Genomic DNA, 18,857 nt, shown 5'->3' with positions numbered 1-18,857 from the left:
AGTGAGAAAATACTACATATATATTCTTTTGTATGAGGTTGCTTCTAATATGTTCTCCAACCATTCATGTTCAAATTAAACAACAAATTTACAAATAATATAGTCATAATTTAATAAATATACCTTCATTTTCATGTAAGAATTCCTATTTGATGTTAAAACAAACTGTGACAATAGTCAAATTCGGGTCAAGTCTAAGCCGAACAAAGTCAACGAGTCAAACCGGTCAACTCAATTAAACCTTGTATATTAGGGTTTGTGTTATGTAATTACTGTATAACTCACTATCTCAATGAGAAAACATCACTTGGAAAAAAATTTGTGTGTTTAATTTTTTCTTAACCTTAGTACTAAACAATGAACAAGAACAATAAAACAATATTGCATACTCATCGGGAGTGTGTAAGATCCTGAAACATGGCTTAACGGGGTTCACGAACCTTGCGTTGAGGAGCCAACCACTCACTATTGTCACACATGAAACCACTCTCAGTCGTTTTCACTCTATCTCTCTATTGTCCAAATCTCTCCAAGAATGTCAAATCTCTCCCAAATCTCTCTAAGTATGTGAAATCTCTCCCAAATATCTCCTTGTATGAGAAATCTCTCCAAGAATGTCAAATCTCTCCCAAATCTCTCTAAGTATGTGGAATCTCTCTCAAATCTCTCTCAAAATCTCTCTCAACTTTCTATCATCACTCGGGGCATCCCGACCCTCGAATTTGGCGAAAACAGCCCAAAAATGGAAGTCTAAGTGAAAAATGGACTTAACGAGCTGAAACTCCTCTTAGGAACCGAAACCCCTCTTAGGACCCGAAAGTCCTCTTAGGAACCGAAACCCCTATTAGGACCCGAAAGTCCTCTTAGGAACCGAAACCCCTCTTAGGACCCGAAAGTCCTCTTAAGGGACCGAACCCTTCTGAGCCGAACCTCACTCAAAGAACCGAACCCGAAGGCTCCTGGAACCGAACCTCGCATATCACCTGAACCCGAAGCTTCGGTCCATTTCGGTTCTGACCCATCGAACCGAGCCTTCGCCTCTCGTTTCCTCGCCCCATTTCGCTTCGCGCCTAGCATCATTAGGGACCGAACCTCGGCCTAGGACCGAGAGGTCTCGCTGGAAGTCCTTTTTCTCCCGGTTTTCGACTAATTTCGCGTTTTAGGCCCGTTTTTAATTGTTTTAACACGGGGTTTTCACCCAAAACTTTATTTTAACATATAAGACCCCTTAATTAATGATTTTTCACGTTTTAAGTATAAAACCTTATCCAAAAGAGAGTAGGTGAAGTACAAAGGTAGAGTGTTGACTTTCCTTTATTTTATGACACAAGCAACCCCATACCCACTCCATGCCTAACCCACACTCCTCCCCACCATACCTTGTCACTTCCTTGTACTTTTTACCTCTCTCACAAGCCATCCCCACGTTTTTAGGGCTGGTCACTCAACCTCTCTCCTCATTTCTTTCAATTACTCTCATTTCACCAAAGATCCAACTCCAACTTTTCCCTCAAACTTTTCTCTCTAATTCGAGATCCCAAGGCTGATCATCAAGTTTTCTTCCACTCTTGGTAAGTATAATTCATCCTCCTTGTGATTATTTCACTTCATTCTACTCAAATCATTGATTGCTTACACAAACTCCATAACTATGATGCTAGATTCTCGAAAATCTTCAAGGCATCTCCAAGTGTTCTTGAGTTAAACACTTCCATTCTTCAACAATCATCTACTGACATCACTTAAGGTGAGTTCATACCCCTACAGTTTCATGTTTTCTCAAGATTTTAGGAGGAGAATACAAGTAAAACAACAAGAACAAAAATAAACTTTTCTAACAGCCTTCATCAGGAAAGTTGGACTCCATTCACAGACTGTTTTGGACAACTTAAACATTTTTGTTTACAAAACTGTTTTAGGTGTAAGAGGTTCCAGTTCTTACCTTTAAAATGACTACTTGCACATCTCCATACGATTTTTCTACAGTTTATGGTGATTTTTACAAAACTGTCTATCATTTCAAACACCAATCCGGACCAGTTTGTGATTATGGACTTTTTCACCCAAGATGGAGGTCATTAAAAATAAAGATAAAAATTATGAGTAAACTACACACATTTTGGGAACTCTCAAAATTTACGGACTTAGTTTTCGACTTCGTATGATTTTTCTATGACCTTTCTAAAACAGTGCAGAAAGGTTAAAGTTAGTTAACAGCATATAAATTTCATAACACTTTGTATTATGTTGAGCAAAGTGTATAACAATAAGTTCTAAATATTGAATGTGTTTCCTTGTTAGTTTGTCATCATAAACTGGAACTTAGACATTCATGATAAGATTATTCATTCATTTAGAACACGAATATTAAGCTATAATAAGTGTGGTTTATGGATTATAACACTAATATATTTTCATAAAAGAGTTCTTACACATTACAAACGTTTTGGATAAACTATAATAGGTATAGTTTATGATTCATCACATAACACACTCGTACTAAAAGGGTACATTCATACAAAAAGGTTCTACACTTACGCACACTACACGTAAACTTGTTAACTCAGATTGTGAGACTATCTCTCCCCGTACGTCCGCGTGCGGGATCCAAATTCCTGTAAATTATAACCAAAATCTCTTGTAGGGAGAGCGTGATAATTGTGTATAGATCTATATTGGGGTTGACATCCCACACCTCGCTGCTAGCTACAGCCCGACCGACAGGTCTGCGGGTGACAAGAGTCATAGGATCAGGGCGTCTAAAAGGACGTTGTGTAGGTTACCTCTAGTCATAGTATGGTTATAGCGACTCACATAGGAAGCTAATAATACATAAATTTTACGGGATTTTTATAGAGCAAAAAGGGGTTTTATGTCGATTTAAAATCACTTTTATCTCAATAAGTACAGATATTACCGTACGCTTTTGGTTTTTGGTATCTATGACTACACACATTTGAAACCCACTTTTATATCTTAAGTATGGAAAATACTTGTTCATTTTTAGTCCTGGGATTTAGGACCACGTAACTTTTGTAAAGAAAATATTGGATTTTCTGGATACATATTCTAATGCTTTTACAAGGAAAAAGGGTTTACTTCTCTAAATCTCTTATGAACTCACCAACCTTTGTGTTGACACTTTTCAAAACAACTTGTATTCTCAGGAAATCACTAAACAGGAAATCAAGAGCATTTTGAGGATGGGACGTTAAGGCGTCAAACATTTCATATTTTTTCAACATATTGTAATTGATTTTGAAACATGTAATTCATACAATGATGTAACTTTTTCAATTATATATATGTTGGTTGTGTTTGCTTAAATCACTATTGCATTTGTTGTTATGATACTATACATGACGTCCTCCACCCCCGGACGTTTCCGCCATCCTTGGTTTGGGGGTGTGATAGATTGGTATCAGAGCATGGTTTATAGTGAATTAAGTATATCAAACAACATAGGATATACAAACTATAAACACATTTGGGACTAAGGGTCTCTGATTTTAAAACATTCTAACGGGTTATACTTTTAGAAAACGAATAGTTCTTGTTTAAATTTATACCTACATGCATTATATACTCGCGTAGTGTCATAACTAGAAGAACATAAACTAAAAGAAGAGGAGTTGAACGCTACGAGTATGCCTTGGTATGAGTAATCAGTTCTGGGAAGGATATAGCCTGATCAACTATATTTGTCCAAAAAGTGACTTACTCATATCGGGGGATAGTCGTAGGGGGCAAAAAATCTAATAACCTAACTTCACCCTACAAAGAATGCCCTAAGAACCAAATCTAAACATTTAAAACACTATAGGAGTATTTGTAGGTTGCTATATCGCAATAATTATTATTATTAACCGCTATCTGCTTCTTACACCCCTATTCTCGCACAGACGACATGGCAGGATTCCATTTACCAAGAGACCCATACTTTCCCAACCAGGGAAATGCCGGCTGGATTGAGGAAGAGCCCGAAGAGCTGATTGAAGAGGATCCCGAAGAAGAACCCGAAGAAGAAGAAGAAGAAGAAGAAGAAGAAGAAGAGGTAGACGAAGAAGAAGAAGAAGTGGAAGACGACGAGGTGGACATGGATGAGGACGAAGATGAAGAAGAGCCATAGGAGGAAGTCTTCAACCCTCCATACATCGCGAGGGTACCTGCAAACCGCTGGGGACACAACGGGCCTGAGCCCCGTTGGGCAACCATGATCGAGAGGTGGAGCCGGCAACAACACCAGAGGTCACCCTATGGCGACCAACGAGGTTACTATGACCTCAGCCACGGGAGACCGGCTGACAGAGCTCTCCCCATTATGGTCCAACACATCACGAACTTGGGGAACCAGAGTAGGGAAGTGGCAGACCAGGTTCGAAATCTCAGCGCTATTACGACAGCCACCGATGCATGCACCCGGGATTTGGAGAGGGACTTCTATCCAGTGGAACAACTCATCGAGGACCTTACCGCTGCTCGAGCGGAGGTAAGGGAGTACCAGGAGAGGCACGCAGCTCTCGAGGAGAGGGTGATCGCGGCCGAACGCCGGATTGTGGAGCTTCAGGGAGCCTCGACCTCATCTCAGGGCCACCAGGGACCAGATGCTACCCGTTGCAAGTAGTGTTCGCACTGCTCATGTTTTGTTATAAATCTAGGATTTCGAGTATGCGTTGGTGCTACTCTTTATTGCGAATAGGCTAACCTCGCGACTAAGTGATCACACTAGTTAAAGGGGCTTTTGTACTGCCGAAACTTTATCTTTATTATGATGTAATGTAGACCCTTGTGAGGTCAAACTTTTTCAAAACAATATGTACTAACAAGTTATCAATGGATCTGGCATGTATTTTGCTTTCTAGAATGTTGACATAAACAAACACATGACTCTGCTTTTAAATTCATAAGTATGAACTTTTCGATGAATTACCTTCTAAAGTAATAAACTTGGGACAAAATACAATTAAGATGTAACCAGTAGGACTCGACTCATTATTAGTATTGAAGTCTTACCGACTTGTCATTTTAAAATTATGACAGAACTATGCCACCAAGAAAGAGACCAAGACCTTCCGGTAGCACAACACCACCTCCTCCGCCACCGCCACCACAATTTGATCCAGCAATGTTCCAGGCCGCAGTAACGGCAGCTGTGGCAGCAGCTATGTCACAAATCGGCCCTAACGGTAATGGTGGATCCGGATCTGGTGCTACACCCTCTAATCAGGGTGACAGTTTGGGGCGCACAAAGGAATGCACTTATAAGGACTTCACAAATGGCAAACCCGATTCTTTCAATGGAAGCGGGGGCGTCATCGCACTAATGCAATGGTTCGAGAGAACCGAAGCAATCTTCGAGATTTGTGCTTGCCCCAAAGCGAGAAAAGTCAAGTATGCAGCATTCACTTTCACCGGAAGAGCTCTAACTTGGTGGAACGTCAGAGTTAAGTCGCTTACTCCTGCAGTGGCTAACTCTATGAGCTGGGAGGATTTAAAAGCTTTAATGCTGAAGGAATATTGCCCAAGAGGCGAAGTGCAGAAACTGGAGGAAGAATTTTGGAACCTCAAGATGTCGGGGACGGATCTCGAAGCTTATACCGCCCGATTCAATGGCTTAGCACTCCTCTTTCCCACAATGGTCACTCCGGAGGAGAAAAAGGTAGAATGATACCTTTGGGGGCTATCATCCCAGATTCATGATAGTGTACTGGCCTCGAAACCTACTATCTTTGAGAGTGCCAAGGAATTGGCACAACAACTCATCGATCACAGGGCCAGCCGTGGTACCATGATCGCCATCCCCGGTCAAACAAAAGGAGATAACAATAAAAGAAAGTTCTGGAGTAACAAAAAGAAACAGTCGACACCAGGATCCTCCAAGAAACAGCAAACTATCGCGATTTATGCTGCTACTACTCCATCCACTCCGGCCCCAAGGAAGCAATATGTCGGGATACTCCCTACGTGCGACAAATGTGGCTTCCACCACAACGGTGTCTGTCGGGAATTACACTGCAATAACTGCAAAAAGAAGGGGCACACTGCACGATTCTGTAAAGGGTCGACCCAAAACACCACTCAAGCCACCCCTGTCGCCAGCACCGGGGCAAGCCAAGCCTATTACGACTGTGGAGAGGTAGGGCACTTCAAAAGAAACTGCCCAAAAGCACGAAACACTAATGTCGGTGGTGTAGGGAGAATCCTGACGATGGGACACGGAGAAGCAGTCAAGGACCCCTCGGTGGTTACCGGTACGTTCCTCCTCAATAACTCTTATGCATGCGTACTTTTCGATAGTGGGGCAGAAAGAAGTTTCGTAAGTCACCAATTCAAACATTCACTTAAGCAAAATTCCCAGTCATTAAAAGATTCATACGTCGTAGAAATGGCAAACGGAAAGGTTGAGCGCACTAATGATATTTACATGGGATGTACCCTCACTCTAGACAACCATTTGTTCAAAATCGATCTAATGCCGGTCACAATAAAAATTTTCGACGTCATCATTAGTATGGATTGGTTAGGTCCTAATCGTGCCGACATTTTATGTTACGAAAGGGTCATCCGCCTCAATCTGCCAAATGGCAACACCCTCACCGTTTATGGCAACAAACCTAGTGCGAACCTACAAATCATCTCTTATGTCAAAGCCCGAAAGTATCTCCGAAAGGAATACCACGTCTTCTTAGCTCACGTCGTAGATAAGAATCAAGGGGTAAAGGACATCAAAGACATTCCGGAAGTGTGCAACTTCCCCGACGTATTCCCAGAAGATCTGCCAGGTGTACCGCTCGCACGACAAGTCGAATTCCGAATCGACTTGGTTCCCGGTGCTACCCCTATAGCCAAAGCACCATATCGCCTCGCACCGGCAGAAATGCAAGAGCTGTCTAGTCAATTGAGCGAGCTATTAAGCAAGGGATTCATCAGACCGAGCTTTTCACCCAGGGGAGCACCAGTTCTATTTGTGAAAAAGAAGGATGGATCCTTTCGCATGTGCATCGATTATAGGGAGTTAAATAAACTTACCATCAAAAATCGATATCCCCTACCCCGAATCGACGATCTTTTTGACCAACTTCAGGGAGCGAGCTACTTTTCAAAAATCGACTTGAGGTCGGGCTACCATCAATTGCGAGTTCAAGAAGAAGATATCCCCAAGACGGCATTCAGAACTCGCTATGGACACTACAAATTTGTAGTGATGTCATTCGGGTTACCAAATGCGCCTGCGGTGTTCATGGATCTGATGAACCGAGTGTGTCGACCCTTCTTGGATAAATTCGTGATCGTGTTCATCGATGATATCTTGGTCTATTCAAGAAGCGAGGAAGAGAACAGGCAACACCTGAGACTAATATTGGAGACGCTAAGATCCGAGAAACTTTACGCCAAGTTTTCAAAGTGTGAATTTTGGCTTCGTGAAGTGGGATTCCTTGGCCACGTGGTAAGCAAGGAAGGAATACATGTGGATCCCTCAAAGATCAAGGCGATTAAAAATTGGTCAGCACCTACAACGCCCACGGAAATCCGACAATTTTTGGGACTCGCGGGGTACTACCGAAGATTTATAAAGAATTTCTCCAAGATTGCTAAGCCCCTCACCACCCTGACTCAGAAAGGCATGATGTTCAAATGGGAAGATAAACAAGAAGCCGCCTTCCAGACACTAAAGCAAGCTCTATGCAGCGCGCCAATCTTGTCTCTTCCGGAAGGAACTGATGACTTCGTGGTATATTTCGATGCTTCAAATCAAGGCCTCGGATGCGTGCTCATGCAGAGAGGAAAAGTCATCGCCTATGTGTCAAGGCAACTTAAGACACACGAAGTTAATTACACTACCCATGACCTTGAATTGGGAGCGGTAGTGTTCGCCTTAAAGATTTGGAGGCACTACCTCTACGGCACAAAATGTACCATCTTCACCGATCACAAAAGTCTTCAGCATATCCTCAATCAAAAAGAGCTCAACATGCGGCAACGAAGATGGGTTGAACTGTTGAACGACTACGAGTGTGAAATTCGCTACCACCCAGGCAAAGCCAATGCCGAGTAAGATCCTTAACAATGACCATCCATTCCCACCTGGCCACCCAAATCAGAGAAGCCCAACTAGAAGCCTTGAAACCAGAGAATGTGGCAGGTGAGGAATTAAGGGGAATGGATAAAAACTTAGAAGTCAAGGATGATGGAACTCGTTATCTCATGAATCGAATCTGGACCCCGAAGTTCGGCGGGTTTCGAGACGTGGTCATGAATGAAGCACACAAGACTCGATACTCCATCCATCCAGGGTTAGAGAAGATGTATCTAGACCTCAAAAAGTTATATTGGTGGCTAAACATGAAAGCCGAGATTGCTACTTATGTGGGCAAGTGTCTGACTTACGCCAAGGTCAAGGTGGAATACCAGAAACCCTCAGGACTACTACAACAGCCTGATATACCGGAATGGAAGTGGGAACGGATAACCATGGACTTCATAACCAAGCTGCCTAAGACTTCAGACGGGTTTGACACCATATGGGTAATCGTAGACAGACTGACCAAGTCTGCGCACTTCCTGCCAATAAAGGAAACCGACAAGATGGAGAAGTTAACCAGGACATACATCAAGGAGATTGTGCGACTGCATGGTGTACCAATATCCATTATCTCCGACTGAGATAGTAGATTCACTTCGCGATTTTGGAAGTCCCTGCAGAAATCCTTGGGAACTAGGCTAGACATGAGTACGGCCTACCATCCACAAACCGACGGGCAAAGCGAGCGCACTATACAAACATTAGAAGACATGTTGAGAGCATGCGTGATAGATTTTGGTAAAGCATGGGGTACCCATTTGCCGCTGATTGAGTTCTCCTACAATAACAGCTATCACACCAGCATTAAAGTCGCTCCATTCGAATCTCTCTACGGTCACAAGTGCAGATCACCCCTGTGTTGGCCCGAAGTGGGGGATACCCAGCTAGCTAGGGGGCAAGTCCCTAATAGCACCCTTACTGGCCCTGAAATCATAAGGGAGACCACAGAAAATATTGTTCAAATTCGGGAAAGAATGAAGGCGTCTCGTGATCGACAAAAGAGTTACCCAGACAAGCGACGCAAACCCTTAGAATTTCAGGTCGGAGATCGGGTATTACTAAAAGTTTCCCCTTGGAAAGGAATGATACGTTTCGGTAAACGTGGGAAATTAAACCCGAGGTACATCGGACCGTTCGAAATCCTTTCCAGGATTGGTCTTGTGGCGTACAAACTCCGATTACCTCAAGAACTTAATAACATACACCCCACAATTCACGTATCCAACTTAAAGAAGTGTCTGTCTGACGAGACACTAGTAATACCTCTCGACGAGATCAAAGTTAACGAAAATCTCCACTTCGTAGAAGAACCAGTTGAGATTATGGATCGAGAGGTCAAAAGAATGAAACAAAGTCGTATTCCCATCGTGAAGGTCCGATGGAACGCTAAACGAGGACCTGAGTTCACCTGGGAACGTGAAGACCAAATGAAACAAAAATACCCGCATCTTTTCCCAAACTCTTGAAGTCCCGGCCAAAACCTAAATTTCGGGACGAAATTCCCTCTAACGGGGGGGGGGGGGTGATGTGACAATAGTCAAATTCGGGTCAAGTCTAAGCCGAACAAAGTCAACGAGTCAAACCGGTCAACTCAATTAAACCTTGTATATTAGGGTTTGTGTTATGTAATTATTGTATAACTCACTATCTCAATGAGAAAACATCACTTGGAAAAAAATTTGTGTGTTTAATTTTTTCTTAACCTTAGTACTAAACAATGAACAAGAACAATAAAACAATGTTGCATACTCATCGGGAGTGTGTAAGATCCTAAAACATGGCTTAACGGGGTTCACGGACCTTGCGTTGAGGAGCCAAACACTCACTATCGTCACACATGAAACCAATCTCAGTCGTTTTCACTCTATCTCTCTCTATTGTCCAAATCTCTCCAAGAATGTTAAATCTCTCCCAAATCTCTCTAAGTATGTGAAATCTCTCCCAAATCTCTCTAAGTATGTGAAATCTCTCCCAAATCTCTCTAACTATGTGAAATCTCTCCCAAATATCTCTTTGTATGAGAAATCTCTCCAAGAATGTCAAATCTCTCCCAAATTTCTCTAAGTATGTGGAATCTCTCTCAAAATCTCTCTCAACTTTCTATCATCACTCGGAGCATCCCGACCCTCGAATTTGGCGAAAACAGCCCAAAAATGGAAGTCTACGCGAAAAACGGACTTAAGGAGCCGAAACTCCTCTTAGGAACCGAAACCCCTCTTAGGACCCGAAAGTCCTCTTAAGAACCGAAACCCCTCTTAGGACCCGAAAGTCCTCTTAGGAACCGAAACCCCTATTAGGACCCGAAAGTCCTCTTAGGAACCGAAACCCCTCTTAGGACCCGAAAGTCCTCTTAAGGGACCGAACCCTTCTGAGCCGAAGGCTGCTGAACCGAACCTCACTCAAAGAACCGAACCCGAAGGCTCCTGGAACCGAACCTCGCATATCACCCGAACCCGAAGCTTCGGTCCATTTCGGTTCTGACCCTTCGGACCGAGCCTTCGCCTCTCGCTTCCTCGCCCCCTTTTGCTTCGCGCCTAGCATCATTAGGGACCGAACCTCGGCCTAGGACCGAGAGGTCTCGCTGGAAGTCCTTTTTCTCCCGGTTTTCGACTAATTTCGCGTTTTAGGCCCGTTTTTAATTGTTTTAACACGGGGTTTTCATCCAAAACTTTATTTTAACATATAAGACCCCTTAATTAATGATTAATCACGTTTTAAGTATAAAACCTTATCCAAAAGAGAGTAGGTGAAGTACAAAGGTAGAGTGTTGACTTTCCTTTATTTTATGACACAAGCAACCCCATACCCACTCCATGCCTAACCCACACTCCTCCCCACCATACCTTGTCACTTCCTTGTACTTTTTACCTCTCTCACAAGCCATCCCCATGTTTTTAGGGCTGGTCACTCAACCTCTCTCCTCATTTCTTTCAATTACTCTCATTTCACCAAAGATCCAACTCCAACTTTTCCCTCAAACTTTTCTCTCTAATTCGAGATCCCAAGGCTGATCATCAAGTGTTCTTCCACTGTTGGTAATTATAATTCATCCTCCTTGTGATTATTGCACTTCATTCTACTCAAATCATTGATTGCTTACACAAACTCCATAACTATGATGCTAGATTCTCGAAAATCTTCAAGGCATCTCCAAGTGTTCTTGAGTTAAACACTTCCATTCTTCAACAGTCATCTACTGAAATCACTTAAGGTGAGTTCATGCCCCTGCAGTTTCATGTTTTCTCAAGATTTTAGGAGGAGAATACAAGTAAAACAACAAGAACAAAACTAAACTTTTCTAACAGCCTTCATCAGGAAAGTTGGACTCCATTCACGGACTGTTTTGGACAACTTAAACATTTTTGTTTACAAAACTGTTTTAGGTGTAAGAGGTTCCATTTCTTACCTTTAAAATGACTACTTGCACATCTCCATACGATTTTTCTACAGTTTATGGTGATTTTTACAAAACTGCCTATCATTTCAAACACCAATCCGGACCAGTTTTTGATTATGGACTTTTTCACCCAAGATGGAGGTCATTAAAAATAAAGATAAAAATTATGAGTAAACTACACACATTTTGGGAACTCTCAAAATTTACGGACTTAGTTTTCTACTTCGTATGATTTTTCTATGACCTTTCTAAAACAGTGCAGAAAGGTTAAAGTTAGTTAACAGCATATAAATTTCATAACACTTTGTATTATGTTGAGCAAAGTGTATAGCAATAAGTTCTAAATATTGAATGTGTTTCTTTGTTAGTTTGTCATCATAAAATGAAACTTAGACATTCATGATAAGATTATTCATTCATTTAGAACACGAATATTAAGCTATAATAAGTGTGGTTTATGGATTATAACACTAATATATTTTCATAAAAGAGTTCTTACACATTACAAACGTTTTGGATAAACTATAATAGGTATAGTTTATGATTCATCACATAACACACTCGTACAAAAAGGGTACATTCATACAAAAATGTTCTACACTTACGCACACTACACGTAAACTTGTTAACTCAGATTGTGAGACTATCTCTCCCCGTACGTCCGCGTGCGGGATCCAAATTCCTGTAAGTTATAACCAAAATCTCTTGTAGGGAGAGCGTGATAATTGTGTATAGATCTATATTGGGGTTGACATCCCACACCTCGCTGCTAGCTACAGCCCGACCGGTAGGTCTGCGGGTGACAAGAGTCATAGGATCATGGCGTCTAAAAGGATGTTGTGTAGGTTACCTCTAGTCATAGTATGGTTGTAGCAACTCACATAGGAAGCTAATAATACATAAAGTTTACGGGATTTTTATAGAGCAAAAAAGGGGGTTTTATGTCGTTTTAAATAACTTTTATCTCAATAAGTACAGATATTACCGTACGCTTTTGGTTTTTGGTATCTATGACTACACACATTTGAAAACCACTTTTATATCTTAAGTATGGAAAATACTTGTTCATTTTTAGTCCTGGGATTAGGACCACGTAACTTTTGTAAAGAAAATATTGGATTTTCTGGATACATATTCTAACGCTTTTACAAGGAAAAAGGGTTTACTTCTCTAAATCTCTTATGAACTCACCAACCTTTGTGTTGACACTTTTCAAAACAACTTGTATTCTCAGGAAATCACTAAACAGGAAATCAAGAGCATTTTGAGGATGGGACGTTAAGGCGTCAAACATTTCATATTTTGTCAACATATTGTAATTGATTTTGAAACATGTAATTCATACAATGATGTAACTTTTTCAATTATATATATATATATATGTTGGTTGTGTTTGCTTAAATCACTATTGCATTTGTTGTTATGATACTATACATGACGTCCTCCACCCCTGACGTTTTCGCCATCCTTGGTTTGGGGGTGTGACACAAACCTTGAGTAACTTCTTAATGAGTAATTTCATCACACGCTATGTTTTCAGTGTGTATATAACATATATACACAGAAAAATTTTCAAAAAAAGTTATTCAATAACATGATATGCTTATTTATTCCATGGGGTTATGAACATCGATGGTGAGCTGTAGAACATCATAGGCAAAAACATAGAATCTGTCAACACAAATAAAAAATCAGATGTATTAGCCAATAGATTAATGAAGCTTGAAAAACATTAGCAAAAACAATATATGGTAAGAGTTTCCTGTGATAGATGAAAGACAGTACCACCATGTCTTTCCGGTAGTGACAATAATGTCGGTGGTGGACATAATAACGGTTTAGTAGCGGTGGAGACGACAATGCGCGTTAGTGGTTGCCATTTATGAATGAGAGAAGTAGACATTGGAATGGAGATAGTGGAAGAAGGCATCAATTCAGAAATTACCCTGAAAGTGCCAAATCAATAATCAATTTTAAAGAGTAAATAAAATTTAAAGAGAGAGAGTGAGAGAGAGAGAAGGCGATGATGGAAGTAACTCATTGTTCGAGAGAGGGTAAGGGAAAGAGGGGTATCTCTTGATTTTATGGATCCAAAGATGTAGGTGGTGGCTGACGGAGAGGTAATTGGTAGTGCTTCCAGGGTGATGGTCAAATATGGTTAACCTTTGTATGTACTGAAATGTAGATGAAGAGTAGGAATACAATTGTAAGGAAGAAGGCCAAGGGGAAAAAGAAACAAACCTGATTTACCAGTGGTGAATAGGTGGGGACGGTGAAGGTAGTTGTTGGAAGAATTTCAAAAAAATTGAGGCAGTAATGGTACCTGATGGTGGAGAAGGCAATATCATATAGGGTTTAAGGTGATTTTTTATCGATAGAATGTGAGGGATGCCAAAGTCGTGATGGATTTTAGGGATTTTTTAGACAGAGAGATGGCGATAGTGAGTATAGAAGATGGAAGAGAGAGAGAGAGAGAGAGAGAGAGAGAGAGAGATGGATGTCATATAGAGTGAATCTCATGTTAACCGATTCAATCGGCTAAATAACATGAGGAAATACCGATTCAATTTGACAGATTCACGTTGTAAAATAGTTTGTTTAGCTTGAGATAATATAGTTAAGAGATGATTGGGATAAGATTTATTATTTGTTAATGCATAAATTGCTTGTAAATATTGCAGTAATGTTTGTACCTCTTAAAATTCAGCAAAACATGCTAAATGCTTTTTAAGGTGTGTGTGTGTATATATATATATATATATATATATATATATATATATATATATATATATATATATATATATATATATATAAGATCGGGTGAGGATTCATTTTAAAGTGAAGACTCGTGAAAACACTTTAAAGAAATTGAATAAAAAAATCTAAAAAAAGTTATAAATCATAAAATCAAACATAGATCTATGTCAGGAAAAAAAAATTAGATCATTAAAAATTGAATAATGGATCATAATGATGCAAAATAAAAAATTAAAATCGAATCATAGATCAATTTTAATGATGCGAAAAATTTTTTCCAATTTTTTTTCTCTCGGACATAGACTTATGCTCGATTTTATAATTTGTATTTTTTTAGATTTTTTTTCAATTTTTTAAGATGTCCTCACTCACGAGTCCTCATTTTAAAATGAATACTCACAAGGATCGGACCCTATATATATATATATATATATATATATATATATATATATATATATATATATATAAGCATAGGCGTATGTATGTTGATTATTGTTATAATTATTTTTCTTTTCAATTTAATATTATTAATTACTAATGATTAGTCATCTAATAGCTTATCAATTAGAACTAATATTCAATGTTATTTGTCTTTAAAGTTACATTTGGAATTTTAAATATTCTCTTCCTATTCTAATAAAAAAACTGTTTATTTTTCTTTTGTCATTTGTCACCTTATTACACGCCCTAATTAATGTAATGTCAGTTGTCAATCTATTGATATTCCATTTTAAGTTTCAAATTTTAACTTCTCACTCGAATTATATTAAATTAATAACATTAGACTAAAAATTAAACTAAAATTAATACAGATTATAAAGTGATATAATTTTACGTATTTATTTAAATCAACGAATATAATTTTATATAACTAAAAAAATATCTCTTAATTAATAATTTATTTAAAATAATTTATTAATAATTTTAAATTTTTACTATGAAAGTTTAATTAATTTTATAACAATTGTTCCTATGGTTTATAAATTAGTTTTAAATATAAACAAATTAGTTCTTTAATCTAAAAATTCATGTTAACAACACTTCGGTTGAAGAAAACGATTCTTTCATATCAAATCCGTAATTAATTGCTTCGAGAGGCAATTTGTTAAACATTGTTGAAATTTCAATGTACAAAATCTTTCTTTTGCCAATAAATACAACATATTGGCCTATTAAAATGCGCCGTACCTAGTTGATCTTTTTGAAGAAAATGTCAATTAGATATTTTTGTTATCTAACTACAAAATGAATGTATGTGTCATTGTCGTGGCCAGCTGTGTTAGTTGGACAAGTGAATCCTTTGCATGTGTTGTGGACGTGATTTTTTTGTTAGAATGTTTGTTCTATTCTTACATGCATAGAGACAACACAAATGCATTTGTCATTTTCTTGGATGTTTCTCTTTATCATAACGGTGATTTTTACTTTTGAATGACATGATTTTATTAAAAAAAAAAAAAAAAAAAAAAAAAAAAAAAAAAAAGAACCTGGTATATTTTTGGAATTGCTGAGTTTTATAAAAAGTAGTCGGAAACCAAGAAAAACAATTGCAAATTTAAAATAATACAAAACTATCCTTTCAAAAATACTATTCGAAAATTGCTTGCTTTGAAGATGAGTCCATTACGGTACGTCCAAAAAACCAAATACTCTTTTGGAACACAACCTCCAATAGTAACTTGTGCCAATGGATTGGACAGTTTAGATATGGCGGATGAGGTGAAAAATGAAACCGAGGCGGCATTAATGTTAATTCTTTGGAGATTAATAGGCTTGCTAGCATCTTGAAGTGTGAGTTCGCTGCTCTACCCTTCACTTACTTGGGCCTACTCGTTGGGGCCAATATGAAGCTAGCAAAGCATTGGAGTCCGGTGATTGAGAAAGTAAAAAAGCAATTATCAAATTGGAAGGCTAAATGCCTTTCTTTTAGTGGGCGTCTCACTCTTATTAACTCGGTGCTTAGTAGTCTCTCGCTTTACTACTTTTCTCTTTTTAGAGCTCCAAGAAAGTAATTAATATTCTAGATGGTTTGAGAATGCGGTTTCTACGGGGTGAAGATGGAGCTAATAAAAAAAATATTGGGTTTCTTTGGATGTTGTTACGAAATCAAAAGAAAATGGGGGTCTAGGAGTGAGTTGTCTCGACTCGGCAAACTTGGCGCTTCTTGCAAAGTGGTGGTGGAGGTTAAGAGTTGGGTATGATGATTTTTGGTGCTCTTGTGTCAAAACCATTCATAATATTATGCTTATTGATGGCAAACCCTTGGCTAAAAAGTCTTTAAAAGGTGTTTCGCTTGATATCTCAAATTTAGATAATGATTTTTTTGATAAAGGAATTGAGTTGAATACTGTTTTCAGAAGGGTAGTAGGTAGAGCGGATAAAACTCACTTTTGGAAGGATGTTTGGTGTGGTGACTTAAAACTTAAGGAGATCTTTCCAAATCTTTATGCAATTGAAACTGTTAAAGATTGCTTAATTAGTGATAGAGTAGGTGTGGGGGCTGGAATGGAGAAACAATTCTTTTGGGAATGGTCTAGACAATCAAGGAGAGGGCGTGAAATGAGGCAATTATCAGACTTGACTGATATGTTGAATAATTTTCATTTTCATTTTTATAATGACAGGTGGACTTGGAGTGCTGATGTGACAACTCAAGTTGTCCCGTTACATTTCCCCGTTACCGTTAACGAAATATTCCAGTATATAAAAGTTCCGTTAATTGGAGGTCGTCAATTTAATAAACATTTCATTTGTTTACATTTAATATGTCGTTAAGTCGTGATAAAAAGGAAATAAAAACACATAACACACATTTCCATTTAATTGGAAAAAGTTAGTTTTTATTATTACGACCACTAAATCGGGTGCGACCAACAACCCCGTATAACGGCAGTATTGGGTGGAATTCCACTGAGCTCCAACTCCCACCCATATATAGGGGAGTAAACTCCATTTGGAGCTTTTCCACCCTCTCTCTCTATACTCTCTCTCTAGACTCGTTTTCGCCCCGAATCCGCAACTAAACGCTTCCAAATTGTAAGTCCGCTTATCCTAGCTTGTTCTAAACATTATGATTCGTGTTTATAGCCCAAAAATCATACTTAGAAGCTGTTGAAAAGGAGTTTACGGCCTAAGCTCCTCCTTAGGCCGTAAACACCTTAAAAGAGGCCAAAATGACCCCAAAATGTCCCTAAAAGCTTGGAAATATATTTGGGATTTAGCCTAGGAGTGTTTAAACATTAAATCACAAGGATTTAGGGTGTAAAATGGAGTTTACGGCCCAGGCATATGCCAAGGCCGTAAACACCCCTTAAACATGTCAAAATGCCCCAAAAGACTCCTAAAACACCCTTGGACTTCATACATAAATTAGGGGCTTATTCTCTTGGGTTTAGATCATTTAAACATAAGGATTTGGAGGATTAAAAGGAGTTTACGGCCCAGACATGTTTCAAGGCCTTAAACTCCCCAAACCAAGCCAAAAATGTGGTTTTTGCCCCCCAAATGGCCTTAGACTATTTTTATAAAATGCTAGGAATGATTTAGGGGCTTGAAACTTCATTAAACTCAAGGAATGAGAGTTTATGGCGTAAACTCCCTTAGGAGTTGTTCCTGGGCCGTAAACTCCATTAAAATGCCCTTAGGAGCCTTAAACCCACTCATGCCTTTTTGGAACTGGACTTAGAAAAATCCCACTAACAAGATTAAGCTTTGAAACACACTAGAACCCTTCACCATGAGTTTACGGTCGTAAACTCATGGTGAGTAGTCCCTGGGCCGTAAACATGGTGTTGGGAGTTTACTCTCGGAGAGTAAACTCCATTCCTAAGCCATACACATCTTTAGACGCTACCCGGGACACCCCAAACACTTAACCAAAGTGTTTTCCGCTCCTTTGAGCGCGTATACTTGTTTAATTAGTATTAAATATACTAATTATATGTGAACATATGTTATCATATGTTAAATAGGTCATTGTGTGTGTTCGAGTCCTTACGTGACACCGAACGCCCAAACGACACCTTCGTCGGACCTACTTATACCAGGTGAGTTCATACCCCTGAATGAACCTTTTAAATGTTTTTACATGTTTTATAGGGGGGGAATACAAGTTAAACATGCCAGTTATCATATCAATCACATGTGATTGATAACCCGCATGTAGAAGATTTTACCACACTTTACACTGTTTTACCGAGTAGGACACTATAATGGTTTTCAAAAAGGTTTTTCGTTTGTTTCAAGACTCTTATTTATACTGCTTTATTTAAAACTCACTTTAAACTGATTTATAGGGGGGGAATACAAGTTAAACATGCCAGTTATCATATCAATCACATGTGATTGATAACCCGCATGCAGAAGATTTTACCACACTTTACACTGTTTTACCGAGTAGGACACTATAATGGTTTTCAAAAAGGTTTTTCGTTTGTTTCAAGACTCTTATTTATACTGCTTTATTTAAAACTCACTTTAAACTGGTTTATAAAGGTTTTACAAGATTTTAATCAAAGTTCTCTTTCACAACATATACTTTTACTTGTTAGTTACTGCTGCTTCGCTTATACTTATTTTATACTCCTACTTAGTAACACTTTCACTTATACTTGTAGTCAC

This window comes from Lactuca serriola, chromosome 7 (assembly GCF_051521515.1).
Source record: "Lactuca serriola cultivar US96UC23 chromosome 7, Lser_US96UC23_V15, whole genome shotgun sequence".
Classification (NCBI taxonomy): domain Eukaryota; kingdom Viridiplantae; phylum Streptophyta; class Magnoliopsida; order Asterales; family Asteraceae; genus Lactuca; species Lactuca serriola.
Note: the sequence above shows the minus strand (reverse complement) of the source record.